Source organism: Bubalus kerabau, chromosome 4, assembly GCF_029407905.1.
Source record: "Bubalus kerabau isolate K-KA32 ecotype Philippines breed swamp buffalo chromosome 4, PCC_UOA_SB_1v2, whole genome shotgun sequence".
NCBI classification, from domain to species: Eukaryota; Metazoa; Chordata; class Mammalia; order Artiodactyla; family Bovidae; genus Bubalus; species Bubalus kerabau.
Genome location: NC_073627.1, coordinates 161446617 through 161462201, shown reverse-complemented (window position 1 = coordinate 161462201; position 15585 = coordinate 161446617). Strand labels below are relative to the sequence as shown.

At 38.0% G+C, this 15585-nt stretch overlaps 1 pseudogene; it reads left to right on the top strand.

Annotated features, from left to right (window-relative positions):
• Positions 1–1814: 1814 nt before the first annotated feature.
• On the top strand, positions 1815–2871 carry LOC129651019 (olfactory receptor 13C4-like; annotated as a pseudogene).
• The last annotated feature ends 12714 nt before the right edge of the window (positions 2872–15585 follow it).

Here is a 15585-nt window from a genome sequence, read left to right as displayed (position 1 = left end):
GAAAAGCTCTCACATTTCATAAAGTTAGTTTGCTGAACATTTGCCCCTATTTCAAAAAGTTACACAGGTGGGAGAATGTTATTTCATTTTTGAGCTTTAGTTCAGCCACATTATATTCTTGACATCGTTCTTAATTGTGTCTGTGGGACAATGTCCCTAGTGCACCAGAAGTTTCTCCATTCAACAGATCTCTCATTCCAACTTTAAATTGCTTTGGGAATGGGGAATAATTACAACTATTGCACGACAAATATTTAGTCTTTCAGATCTGTGGAATCTGACATTGTTTGTTGAACTTGACCTTAGTTCAGAATGCTGACATAAATACTAAGAAGAAATTAACAGGTTCTTCTAGGAGGTGGAAATTTATCAGTGTAAGGGTAAGTCTTGAATAAAATAAAAATATACCCTTTCATTCCATAATTAAAATTCTCATTAAATATTGACTTAAAATATGAACAGCATGAGGCAGTGCAGCCTCTAATTAATTACTAGGACCAAATACAGCTGTGATTTATTATTCGGCACACTTTGGGAGTGTATTAGAAATGCAGAGTCACAGGCCCTGCATCAGCCTTGGCAAAAGAAAATCTACATTTTAACAAAATATCCAGGAAGTTTATATACATATGAAGAATTTAGCAAAGACTGAAATAATTGATTCTTCATTAATCCACCAAGGCCCAAAATTCTGGGTAGTACTTGGTGGGAAAATTTGATATAATAACTTTTGGTGTTGTAGCCCACAGAATTCTAGACTTCAAGGGGAAATATCTGTGCTTCAAGCTCCACTGTTTACTTATAGGCTGGATTACTTTGGCCACATTCTGTCTTTCACATTTGAAAGAAAATAGAGATAATGAGAAGATTGATTTTTTTAATAAAGTGCTACACACATATATACAGTTAGATATTTAAGCATTATTACTGTTTTCTCAGGTTCACTTAAATACATAAATTATCAAGAATAATTCTGATGTCATGGAATGAAGCAAATGAAGAGACTGTTTTTCTTCAGACATCTCCATTGTATTCTTTTTTTTTTTTTTAATTTAATTTTATTTTTAAACTTTACATAACTGTATTAGATTTGCCAAATATCAAAATGAATCCGCCACAGGTATCTGCCACAGGTATGCAGAACTAGTTTACACACTAGTCTTGTAATGGGAAGTAATAAAATAGTAAGAGCAGACTGAGACCACGAGATCAACAACAAACTCGATGTTTGAACAAATGTTAAACTGCTGTGTATGTGATTCAGTTTACTACAATCAAATGTCTGCCCTATAGAAATACACAATTTAGCAGACTGAATAGAGAACTAAGGTGTCAGGCAGACAAACAAGTATGCATAAAATCACACTTGCTTTAAGATTTTCAACATTTCTGTTAAATACTGGATCAAAATTCCAGTCTTTGTGGTCTTTCGCCTTCCCCACCACTCTCTCACTGAAACTGATTTAATGAAGTCAGATTTATCATCTGAAATATTCTAGGGCTTTTATAAAACTCAATTTACAGTGTCTTCAACAGTGGGGAAGGTCGCTTCTGAATTTGCTTCTGATCCTAGGTAGATACTGGAGTGGGTTGCCATGCCTTCCTCCAGGGGATCTTCAAAACCCAAGGATCGAACCCGTGTTTCCTGCATTGCAGGTGGATTCTGTACCAGCTGAAGGAAGCCACTTCAAACATTAGACACAGGGCACTGAAATTTTCAGTTTCTCAGTATCACTGTGTTTTTGGCAAAGACATTCTTGAAGATAACTGAATGACAGAGTTTTAAAGAAAACACACTATTTCACCCTAGAATAATGTCTATTCAAGAAATTGGTTATATTTGTTACTTGGCAGTGAAAATATTTTATATTGGTACTTTTCTGACATCCTGAAAGCTGGAACATGGATAGAATAAATAAGACATTTGTGAATGAATTCATTCTTCTGGGACTCTCTGGTTACCCAAAACTTGAGATTATTTTCTTTGCTGTAATTCTAGTTATGTATCTAGTGATTCTAATTGGCAACAGTGTTCTGATCATAGCAAGCATATTTGATTCCCGTCTTCACACCCCCATGTACTTCTTTCTGAGAAACCTCTCTTTTCTGGATATCTGCTATACATCCTCCTCTGTTCCCTCAACTTTGGTGAGCTTAATCTCAAAAAAAAGGAACATTTCCTTCTCTGGATGTGCAATGCAGATGTTCTTAGGATTTGCAATGGGGTCAACAGAGTGTTTCCTCCTTGGCATGATGGCTTTTGACCGCTATGTGGCCATCTGTAACCCTCTGAGATACTCTGTCATCATGAGCAAGGTGGTGTATGTCCTGATGGCTTCTGTTTCATGGCTGTCTGGTGGAATCAACTCAATTGTGCAAACATCTCTTGCCATGCGATTGCCTTTCTGTGAGAATAATATTATCAATCATTTCTTATGTGAAATACTGGCTGTTCTCAAGTTAGCTTGTGCTGATATATCCCTCAATATTGTTACTTTAGCAGTGTCAATTATGGCTTTCTTGGTTCTACCCCTTCTGGTCATTTTTTTCTCCTATATGCTTATCCTCTATACCATCTTGAGAATGAACTCAGCTACAGGGAGACGCAAGGCCTTTTCTACCTGCTCAGCACATCTGACTGTGGTGATCATATTTTATGGTACCATTTTATTCATGTATGCCAAACCCAAGTCTCAAGACCTCCTTGGACAAGACAATTTGCAAGCTAGAGAAGGGCTTTTTTCCGTGTTTTATGGGGTGGTGACCCCAATGCTAAATCCTATAATCTATAGCTTGAGAAACAAGGATGTAAAAGCTGCTGTGAAATATTTACTGAGTCATAAATCTGTTAACCAATTAAGATCAAAGTGAAATGTGGTTTTAGTGTATCAAGGCAAGACATGGTATTAGTAGGCGATCATTGATGACCTTCTTTGGGGAAACCAAAGTTATGCACACAGATTTTCATTCTTTGTCTTCGCTAGCTCAGCTTAGCTACAAATCCCTGGGTTCAGTAGTCTACTATAAACTCAGATTTCAATAGGTTCTGATCCACATTTCAGAAAGACAGTTAATTACTTTAGAACCTTATCCCTGGTGATATCTGAAATGAATTTTTTTTTTTTGTGTGTGTGTGTACTGTGTAGATGTTGTTGTTCAGTCACTAGGTCATGTCTGACTGTGACCCCATGGACTGCAGCACACCAGGCTTCCTGCTGTCCTTCACTATCTCCCGGAGTTTGCTCAAACTCACGTCCACTGAATCGGTGATGCCATCCAACCGTCTCATCCTCTGTTGCCCCCTTCTCCTGCCCTCAATGTCTCCCAGCACCAGGGTGTTTTCCAATGAGTCAGCTCTTCACATCATTTTGCCAAAGTATTGGAGATATAGTGGAAAATATCACACACACTCTTTGAAAATAGTGAGTAAGGAATATAAATTCTGCTCCATCACAAATCACTTAATGTTGGGAAAGTTATTCATTTTTTTCTAAAATGCTGCTCCCTTATTTGAATGAAAGGGAGTAATTAAACATTGCTCTCAGTTTTATTATAAAGATTCAGTAAGTTGTACAAAGCACCCAGCATAGTGTCAGTTCATAGTAATTTCCTTTGTAGAGAACGTTGAACTTGACTTTTTCTGTTGACTTAGAATTTAAGAATTGAAGTAGAGACTCCAAATTTAAGATGAATGGCACCAACTTGCACTTTAAAAAATTTTTTTAAGCTATCAGTTGTTAGAGGCAGACATCTTCCCTTTGTCTTCCTATTAGTATCAACCACCACTCTTCTTATCTACATTATATAACGCGAACTTCAAGAAAAGAGAAGATAGAATCAAAGAAGACTTTTATAGCATGAGAAGTGCTCAGTGAATGGTGAGAGGTGTTTCACTACTGTTCCTATGAAAGAATGGGAAGACTGTTCTTACCCAAGCCAAGTAAGTGATTCTGCAAAACCTGTTGAGGTTTTGGCTGCCTGCAAAGAAGAACTGACATCTGGCTTGATGAAGGGAGGATTGCTGAGCCTTTTCTCTCTAGGCTGTAGTCTAGGAGGGGAGCTACACTAGCAGAGGGCTGTAGGATGGGTATCTTAGGGCTGAAAATAGCCAGAAACCTTTTAGTTTGCCTGAAATACTTTTCTTCAGCTGTGAAAGACTGAAATTTGTGACTGGGAAGAGAAATTCATTTCATTTTATATCCCAGTGAGTTGAAATTTCTCAATAAACCTATTACAGGCTTTTGAGTTAGTTGTTCTTTCTTTTTTTTTTTACTTTCTGTAGATTCTTTGCCATAGCTGAGCACAGCACGTCATTGATCCACACCATCAGTCTTTTGTGACAGTTGGTTTCAGGCTTATGATACTACCTAAATATTTTCTTTGTTATTGGTATCAGACCCATAGTATGACCCCAGACATCCTAACTGAGAGCTGTACTCCATGCCAATCTATGTCCTTAGGTAAATCCATATTTTTGATGTGTGTGATCTGGTCACTGAAATCCTGCTGCCTGTCTTCTGTCCCCTCTGGGTTGGAGGGTTGTCACTCTAGCAAACCTCTAACTGTGGATTCTTCTCCTCTGGCTTGTATCACAATGGGTGCTGCTTTTAGTTCTATTTAGACAGGTATGTAGCAAGCTTTGTAGGTGAAGTGTAATCACTGGGATGAGCCCTCTATTTCAGTCTGTTGCAAGTTTGATTTTTTGCAAACTTTGACCTATGCTACCAAGGTTTTAACACATGTCTGTATGTACATGGTCCTGCTTCTGTTGTCTCAGGCAATTCCTTAGCGTCTTATTTTTTCCCCCACAAAGCAAAGGGTGCTAGCATCTCAAATGCATTTTTATATCAAACTGAATACTTTATTTATAAAAATTGATTAAAATTATTCTTTCCATTGCCATATCAAAAGTTGGTGCTATGTTGCTTCAATTTTGACAAGTTCGGCTCATGTTGATGAATGCCTGAAAAATTAACAGTTTTAAAACTAATCTGCCCTCCCAAGAAATTGAGACATCTCAGAAAGATTGTATGTTTATTATCTTGTGATATCCCTGGAAGAAGGCATGGCACCTCACTCCTGTATTCTTGCCTGGAGAATCCTGGCAAGGATTCTGGCAGGCTACAGTCCACAGGGTCTCAAAGAGTTGGACATGATTGAAGTGACTTAACATACACGTACACCTTTTGTGATAAAATAATAGATATTTTATAAATTTTTAAAAAATGGAAGAGAATAGGGAAAATATTGTTAGCAATGTTGATACCTCCTACAGGTGACCACCATTAACATTTTTATTATTTGTGTTATTAACGTGGAGGCATAAAATTAATCGTTTTAAAGTTGATTTATTTTGATGCACCATATGCACTTGAAATTGCTATTTTGAAAAAAAAAATTAATGTGTATACAACTCATTAGGTTTCATAGAATAAAATCTAGACAAATGACTATAGCAGGTGATATGATTTTTTAGTTTCTCTTTTTAAATTATATTCCCTCCCCCCCAAATCATATTACCTGCTGTCAATGTCACTGTAAATGTTTCCTCAAATGTTTGCAGCTCTGGCTTGTGTGTGCATGTGTGTGTATACATAGATTATAAACTTTGAATTTTGAAAATCTTCAAATAATAAAAATAAAGCTATATAATGGAACTTCATGCACTAATCACTCAGTTTAAAGAACTGTTGGTTCATTGTTACATTGATATCTAAACCCACTCAGTTCCTTTCTCTAGGTTTTTAAGTAAATATTGGATACATATGTGAGTGTAAATAATTTTGTATTTTGAAATAATTCAGACTTATAGAAAAGTTTCAAAAATCACAGAGAGAATTTTCTTTAAGCCTTCACTGAGAATCTACAGACATTACATCTTACCACATTTGCCGTATCATTTCTTCATATATTTATATACGTATATGTACCTGGTGGGCTGCCGTCTATGGGGTCGCACAGAGTCGGACACTACTGAAGCGACTTAGCAGCAGCAGCATATATGTAAGAGTATAAATACATATATAGAGAACTGTTTGAGAGTGAGGTACATATACTATGACTCTTAACCCCTAAATATTTCATTCAGCTTTTACCATAAACAGAATATAATTGTTGACATGAAGAAAAAATACTTTTTAATTTAGCAGTCAGCTAAACACTGGCCCTGAGCCTTGGCTTACCACCTATGTTTGTGTGGTCTATGAGCTAGGAATGATTTTTAAATTGTTGAAAAATTTTTAAAAATACATGTGATTGTTCAGAGCCTCCCAACTGTGAGAGGCATGAGATGTTCTAAACTGTCTAAATACAGATTCCTTTGAGCAGTTAAAAGATTGATTAGAAATTGTATTGGTGAAGGGTTTTTCACTTGTTGGGCCAATGTTTGCTGCTAAGTTTCCATATCCCTTTCCTACTGTTTCCCTGGCAGTGTATTGATTGATATAATTGGTGTATAGAAATGTAAGTAGTAGCCTTAATGTTTGTAAACTTGGACCCTTGAGTTAATTCTTTTCTTGTTATAGCCCACCACACCTTTGCCCTATAGGAATGCAACTTTATCTAATGCTTTTGGAGGGTGGCGCCTGACTTTAGAATACTCACCTTTAGAGAAAAATAAGTTTTCTGAAGAAAGGATCTTAAAATGTTAATAGGCCTCCTGGCCAGAAGATGATGTAAATCACCTAAACTTTTGCATATGATAAGTTTGAAAGCCTGGCTTTGATTAGGATCAAGGACTGCTGTCCTTGCATGACTCTACTCCTTCCCCCATTATCCTCTATGCACAACTTAAGGTATAAAACTACTTTGGAAAATAAAGTGCCCCCTTTTGTTCACCGAAAAAAAAATATATATATAATTCTTTATCAGTTCAGTTCAATTCAGTTCAGTCGCTCAGTCATGTCCAACTCTTTGTGACCCCATGAATTGCAGCATGCCAGACCTCCCTGTCCATCAACAACTCCCGGAGTTCACTCAGACTCACGTCCATTGAGTCGGTGATGCCATCCAGCCATCTCATGCCCTGTCGTCCCCTTCTCCTCCTGCCCCCAATCCCTCCCAGCATCAGAGCTTTTTCCAATGAGTCAACACTTCTCATGAAGTGCCCAAAGTACTGGAGTTTCAGCTTTAGCATCATTCCTTCCAAAGAAATCCCAGGGCTGATCTCCTTTAGAATGGACCAGTTGGATCTCCTTGCAGTCCAAGGACTCTCAAAAGTCTTCTCCAACACCACAGTTCAAAAGCATCAATTCTTCAGCGTTCAGCTTTCTTCACAGTCCAACTCTCACATCTATACATGACCACTGGAAAAACTATAGCCTTGACTAGATGGACCTTTGCTGGCAAAGTAATGTCTCTGCTTTTGAATATGCTATCTAGGTTGGTCATAACTTTCCTTCCAAGGAGTAAGCGTCTTTTAATTTCATGGCTGCAGTCACCATCTGTAGTGATTTTGGAGCCCCCCAAAATAAAGTCTGTCACTGTTTCCGCATCTATTTCCCATGAAGTGACGGGACCGGATGCCATGATCTTCATTTTCTGAATGTTGAGCTTTAAGCCAACTTTTTCACTCTCCTCTTTCACTTTCATCAAGAGGCTTTTTAGTTCCTCTTCACTTTCATCAAGAGGCTTTTTAGTTCCTCTTCACTTTCTGCCATAGGGTGGTGTCATCTGCATATCTGAGGTTATTGATATTTCTCCTGGGAATCTTGATTCCAGCTTGTGCTTCTTCCAGCCCAGCATTTCTCATGATGTACTCTGCATATAAGTTAAATAAGCAGGGTGACAATATACAGCCTTTACGTACTCCTTTTCCTATTTGGAACCAGTCTGTTGTTCCATGTCCAGTTCTAGCTGTTGCTTCCTGACCTGCATAATTCTTCGTGGCCCCTTACAATTATATGAATTTCAAATTTTTATTTAGTGATAATTGTAGACTCATAGAAAATTGTAAAAATAGTATATAGAGTATCATGTATACTTCACTCCACTTCCCCTAATTGTGATACCTTATTACAATAAGGTATTAGTATTAGTATTATAATATCACAATCACAAAATTGATATTAGTTCAATACTCTTAGCTACACTGCAAAACATATTGTTTTTACCATTTTCCCACATATTAATATGTGTCTGTGTGCAGTTCTATACACTTTTATCTTATATGTAGATTCTTGTAACCACCACCATAATTGAAATATATACTTATTCTCTAACTATCAGGAAACTCCTGTTGCTACTCAGTGATGGTTAATTTTGTGTGTCAGTTTTGAGTTATGCTACGCTCTTATTTGGTCAAGCATTAGTTTAGATGTTGCTGTGAGGTAGTATTTAGATGTGGTTGACAGTTAAAACAGTAGACTTTGAGTAAAACAGATTTAGATGCGTTTTCAATCCCTGGGTTGGAAGATACCCTAGAGTAGGAAATGGCAACTTAATCTAGTATTCTTGCCTGTAAAGTTACATGAACAGAGGAACCTGGTGGGCAGCAGTCTATGGGGTCACAAAGAGTTAGACATAACTGAGTGACTGAGCATATGCACACAGAGAACAGATTACTCTTTGTAATGAGGGTAGACTTCATCCAGTCAGTTAGCCTAAAGAGAAAAGACTGAGGTCCTCAGAAATGGAAAGAATTCTACCTCCAGACTGTCTTCAAATATAAGATTGCAACACTGACTCTAGCTGGAATTTCCAGCCTGCTAGCCTTCCTTGCAGATTTTAGACTTGCACATCCCAACAATCACATAAGCCAATTCCTTAAACTCTGTTTCTCCCACTCCCTACCTGCGCTCTCTCAATTTCACTGACTTTCTCTCTCACTTTATCTGTCCATATTTTATTGATTCTCTTTCACTGCAGAACCCTGATGAATATATACCCCTTTATATTTGCACCTTTATTTGACCCTGTCCCCTGGTAAATGCTGATTTTCTCCTTTCCGTATCTATAGTCATTAATAAAGTTTGAATTGAACATAGCATCCTAATTTACTTACACAGTGTCTATGATTGCTTTAATGCTTACAATGGCAGAGTTAAGGAGCAGAGTTAAGGAGTTGTACGGGAATAATGTGGCTTCCAAAGCCTAAAATATTAATATCTATCACTGCATAAAATCATGAGTTCATATTAATACATCAAATTCAATTCAACACTAAAAGTTTCACTCTATCGTCCCCTTTTTTATTAATATATCTGTACCTTAAATGGCAATCCACTCCAGTACTATTGCCTGGAAAATCCCATGGACAGAGGAGCCTGGTAGGCTAAAGTCCATGGGGTCACAAAGAGCTGGACACGACTTCACTTTCACTTTCACCTTCTACCTCTAGCATTGCAATCCTTGCAGGAAAAAAGCAAATGCTGAGGAAATAAAAATCACCAGTGAATATAAGCCAAGAAATTACTAGAGATCACATAGGCCTGGGGACCATTTTATTTCCTTTCAGTCCAAGTAGAGCGACCATGTCTTTGGAGTACTGCATATTCATCGGAGTGCCAGAAGGGTCATAACCTGTGGTGGGGCTGAAGTATCCTTATAATAAAAGTTATTTTAGATTTGCCTTTATAGTTGTTTTTAAAAGTCTAGAAAAGATGAAGGTAATCTACAAGCAAGTGAACTGCCTACCAGAACAAAATGAAACATGCTCACATTCTTTGAAAGACTATGACAAAACCCAGCACTCAACAAGGTAAATTTCACAATATCTGGCATCCAGTAAAAAATTCACATTATACAAAGGAACTCACTAATATAGCCTAGAGAAATTCAATCACTGGAAGGAGACTGAGAAATTGTAGATAATAGAATTAAATAACAAGGAATTTAAGTGAACTATCATAAATATAATAAATGTACTAAAGATTGAAAGGAAAACAGAAATATAATGTAGAGGAAAAGGATAAAACTGCCCCATAATTTTTTGTTATTACTTTTTGTTATGACTTTGTCAAATTAACACTTGTTAAATGGAACACAGTGACAGATGATGAACCATGATTCAACAAAAGACCGCAAGATAAATGGAAATATAGAATTTTTCTACTCACAGATCCTGGAGGTCATGCCCAGCATGCCTTGAGGAGCCACATATGGAGGTCAAGACAGAGTGTAGACAAAGAAATAGTGTTATCAAAAATGGGATTAGGCTGCTCAAGGCTCAAAAGCCACTAAAGAGGCCAGGTTGGTGGAAAGGAAAAGTTGCTTTATTTTGGATGCCAGCAATGGAGGGTTGGGGCCAAGGGTGTGTTGGGGGAAGGCGAAAGTCTGACCAAAGCCCACTTACAAAAAGTGGACAAGAGCTTTTATAGACAGAAGGAGGGGAGCACATGCAGAAACAATACAGTCAGCCATGAAAGTCATATAGAAATTGGTCTTTGGTTGTCTGACCAATGCCATCTTGATTGTTTTAGGTACAGTTAATCTTCAGTTCCAGAATCAGTTTGTTTCCATTTCTTTCAGGCCAATTATTGGAATTGTGGCAGCTTATGTCATGGGTACAGTCTGGTCACCATGTAGTTAACTTTCCACCTGGTGGGGGTTTCAGTATCTATAAGACAGCTCATAGGACATGGCTCAGAATATTATCTATAGCCCTTGAGAAGGAAATAAAGGCCCTTGACTATGCTTAACAACTACGTTATAATATTTGGTCTCCTTTGAATGTTTTCTTTTGTTTCTGTGTGTTCTCATCTCTCTGATTAAGCTTATTCTTTGGCTAAAGTTTTCTCACAGACTAAAGTCAGGCCGAGGACATGGCAGGACAATGACCACAGGATCCTGATCTGTTTCAGTAGGACCCGGGTACATGTGTTTTTAGGGTCCGTGGGTGTAGTCCTTTCAGGTTTTCATGCGAAGGCTGGATTGGTCAATTTAAAACAAGAGATGGATTTTGGTAAGGCCCAGGAAGGTCTTATTCAAGGGTCATTCAAAGGGGAAGTGCTGGGAGAGAGAGGAAACTACTAATCATAAGGGCTGTTAGGGAAGTCATACCATAAACTTAAATTTGTGATGTAATATGCAATAATTTGGGCTTCCAGGTGGCACTAGCAGTAAAGAACCTGCCTGTTAATACAGGAGACCTAAGAGTTCAGTTCAGTTCAGTTCAGTGCCTTAGTCGGGTCTGACTCTTTGCGACCCCATGGACAGCAGCATGCCAGGCAGCCCTGTCCAACTCCTGGAGTTTACTGAAATTCGTGTCCATTGAGTCAGTGATGCCATCCAACCACCTCATCCTCTGTATTCCCCTTCTCCTCCTGCCCTCAATCTTTCCCAGAATCAGGATATTTTCAAATGAGTCAGTTCTTTGCATAAGGTGGCCAAAGTATTGGAGTTTCAGCCTCAGCATCAGTCCTTTCAATGAATATATTCATGACTGATTTCCTTTAAGGTGGACTGGTTGGATCTCCTTGCTGTCCAAGGGACACTCAAGAGTCCTCTCCAACACTGCAGTTCAAAAGCATCAATTCTTTGGTGCTGTTTTATTTATCGTCCAACTCTCACATCCATACATGACTACTGGAAAAACCAAAGTTTTGACTAGATGGAGCTTTATTGGCAAAGTAACGTCTCTGCTTTTTAATATGCTGTCTAGGTTGGTCATAACTAACCTTCCAAGGAGTAAGCGTCTTTTAATTTCATGGCTGAAGTTACCATCTGCAGTAATTTTGGAGCCCCCCCAAATAAAATCTGTCACTGTTTCCAATGTTTCCCCATCTATTTGCCATGAAGTGTTGGAAACAGATGCCATGATCTTAGTTTTCTGAATTTTGAGATTTAAGCCAAGTTTTTCACTCTCCTCTTTCACTTTCCTCAAGAAGCTCTTTAGTTCTTCACTTTCTGCCATAGGGTGGTGTCATCTGCATATCTGAGGTTATTGATATTTCTCCTGGCAATCTTGATTCCAGCTTATTCTTCATCTAGTCCAGCATTTCTCATAATATACTCTGCATATCAGTTAAGTAAGCAGGGTGAGAATATACAGCCTTGATGTACTCCTGTTCCGATTTGGAACCAGTCTGTTGTTCCATGTCCAGTTCTAACTGTTGCTTCTTGAGCCGCATACAGATTTCTCAGGATGTAGATAAGGTGGCCTGGTATTCCCATCTCTTTCAGAATTTTCCACAGTTTGTTGTGATGCACACAGTCAAGGCTTTGGCACATAGTCAATACAACAGAAATAGATGTTTTTCTGGAACTCTCTTGCTTTTTCCATGATTCAGTGGATGTTGGCAATTTGATCTCTAGTTCCTCTGCCTTTTCTAAAACCAGCTTGAACATCTGGAAGTTCACGATTCACATATTGCTGAAGCCTGGCTTGGAGAATTTTGAGCATTACTTTACTAGCGTGTGAGATGAGTGCAATTGTGCGGTAGTTTGAGCATTCTTTGTCATTGCCTTTCTTTGGGATTGGAATGAAAACTGACCTTTTCCAGTAGTGTGGCTTCTGATGAGTTTTCCAAATTTGCTGGTATATTGAGTGCAGCACTTTCACAATATCATCTTTCAGGATTTAAAATAGCTCTACTGGAACTGTATCACCTCCTCTAACTTTGTCCATAGTGATGCTTCCTAAGGCCCACTTGACTTTGCATTTCAGGATGTTTGGCTCTAGGTGAGTGATCAGACCTCATGATTATCTGGGTCATGAAGATCTTTTTTTTTTGCATAGTTCTGTGTATTCTTGCCACCTCTTCTTAATATCTTCTGCTTCTGTTAGGTCCATACCGTTTCTGTCCTTTATTGAGCTCATCTTTGCATGGAATGTGCCCTTGGTATCTCTAATTTTCTTGAAGAGAACTCTAGTCTTTCCCATTCTATTGTTTTCTTCTGTTGTTGTTGTTGTCGTTGTTGTTTTGCATTGGTCATATAGGAAGTGTTTCTTATCTCTCCTTGCTATTCTTTGGAACTCTGCATTCAAATGGGTATATCTTTGCTTTTCTCCTTTGCCTTTCACTTCTCTTCTTTTCACAGCTACTTGTAAGGCCTCCTTAGACAGTCATTTTGCCTTTTGCATTTTCTTTTCTTGGGGATGGTCTTGATCACTGACTCTAGGTTCAGTTCCTAAGGTCAGGAAGATCCCTTGGAGAAGGGCATGGCAACCCACTCTAGTATTCTTGGCTGAAGAATCTCTTGGACAAAGAAGCCTGGTGGGCTATGGTCCATAGGTTTGCAAAGAGTCAGACACAACTGAAGCGACTTGGCACACACCCACGTGCTGTTATTTAGGGCATGTACTTGCATGAAGGTAAGTTAGTGTCAGTTTAAGGTCCCTACAGGCTACTTGACCAAATGAAATGGAACCCAAATTGTCAGTACAATGGTGTGGCTTAGATAAACCCTCAACACTTCTGCTTTAAAAAGTTGACATTAAATAAATCAAATATCGTGATAAAAAAGTATTTTTTTACCCACATATTTACCATTTTCAACACTCTTCATTCTTTTGTTCAGTCACATGATGCTATTTTCTATCCACTGGAAAAAATATTTTGTTTAGTTTGCTTATGGTAATTCCTTTCAGCTTTTGTCCAAAAACTTCCTTATTTCACTTTCATTTTTTAAAGAATAATTTTCCTGTACATAGAAGTTGATTAAGAGATTTAGTTTTCCTTCAACACATTAAGGACAACTGCATTTCTCTGGGTTTCATTTCTTCTACTGTGATGTATGCCATCTTTATTTTATCCTCTAGTTATAACATTTCTCTTATTTGGCTATTTTAAAGATTTTGTTTTTAGTGCTAATTTTCACCAATTTAACTGTGATGTGGTATAGCTATTTATGTGTTTATATGTGTGTGTGTGTGTGGTATTTATACTGTTTGTGGTATGGTGAGCTTCTTGTATCTGTGGGTTTCTTCAAATATGGAAAAATTTTGGCCATTATTTCTTTGCACTGTTTGAGTTCTCCTACTCTCCTCTCAGCTACTGAGATGTCAATTATATGTTTGTTGAACTGCTTGAAACTTCCCATGTGTCAATGACGCTCTGTTCATTATTTTTTTCAGTCTCTTTTTCTTTATGCTTCAGTTTGAATGGAATGTGAAGTCAAGTGGACCTTAGAAAGTATCACTATGAACAAAGCTAGTGGAGGTGATGGAATTCCAGTAGAGCTATTTCAAATCCTGAAAGATGACGCTGTGAAAGTGCTGCACTCAATATGCCAGCAAATTTGGAAAACTCAGCACTGGCCACAGGACTGGAAAAGGTCAGTTTTCATTCCAATCTCAAAGAAAGACAATGCCAAAGTACCACACAATTGCACTCATCTCACACGAGCTAGATTTAATACTAAGGTATTGTTTACTTTAATGCCTTAGATATATGCACCTAAAGTTTTGACATGTAATTTATTATTAAATTATATTTTGGAATTCAGATTACATTTTAAAGTGTATTCTTTTGAGAATCTTTTTGTGAAGCTGACAGTGCTTTTAAAGAAGGAATGATCATCTCTGATAACTTCCTTTGTTGGAATCCAGAGATTGATTCTTGAAATGTGATACACCCCTATTAGATTCTTTTATGTTTAGGTGGATGTTGAAGTGCTCTGGGTATAGGATTTTGTTTTTTAATCATCAAAATACCAAATGAACTTTATTCCTCCCCAAAATATGGCTTTTGCTTTCAGTGCACTACACTGAGGGCTGGGCTCAGGCTTTTTTTTTATTTTCCCAAATCTGCACCTTTGGGTCTTTCTGGGTGAAAGTGGATTTGGAGAGAAACTAACACACTTAAGCTGACCACCTGTCTATCTAGCAAAGCAGAGAATCAAGGTTTGGCTGCTCCAAGTCCTCCTCTAGCAGGCAGACTCAGGGGTATTCAGAGCTTGAAGTCAGGAGCAGCTTGCTTCACTTGAGGGCAGCAGGCAGAGATGAGAGAAAGAAAGCCCAAGAACCAGCATCGTGTTTTTTATGATTGAGAATTTTGTCAATGCCACTTGTTTCTGTTGAGGTTTGCTGTGGTCTCTAGGATAAAATTTAAGTTCTTCATGCTGTTTAGGCCTTTTTACCTTTCCATGGGCCTTTCCTCTCAACCTGGAATGATTGTGCCCCCTGTCCCATGCCTCCTCAAAAACAGGTAATAGGGAGAAGGTGTTTTTTACTTTTTTTTTAAAGATAAATCTCACTAATTCTGAAAAACTCTAGTATTAACTCTTGTCTTCTTCAGGATACTTTACCTGACCCCCCAGTTTGATTTAGATCAGAGGTTGGCAAACATTTTCTTTAAAGGACCAGATATTAAATGTTTTAGTCTTTGTTCACCTTACAGTGTCTGTTGTGTATTCAGCTCTGCTGTTGTAGTGAAAAGTAGCTGTAGACAGTATACAAATCAGTATAACTTTATTTTTTAAAAAAAATAGATGGCAGGTAAGGGCAGATTTGATCTGTTGGGCTCTTCACTGAGCCCCTGATTTAGACCTGCCTCTGTGACTATATATAGCATATTTTCCTTGAATAAGTTATGACAAAATGCATATACCAGATAGTAACTATTGATTTCGGAGAAGGCAATGGCACCCCACTCCAGTACTCTTGCTGGAAAATCCCATGGATGGAAGAGCCTGGTAGGCTGCAGT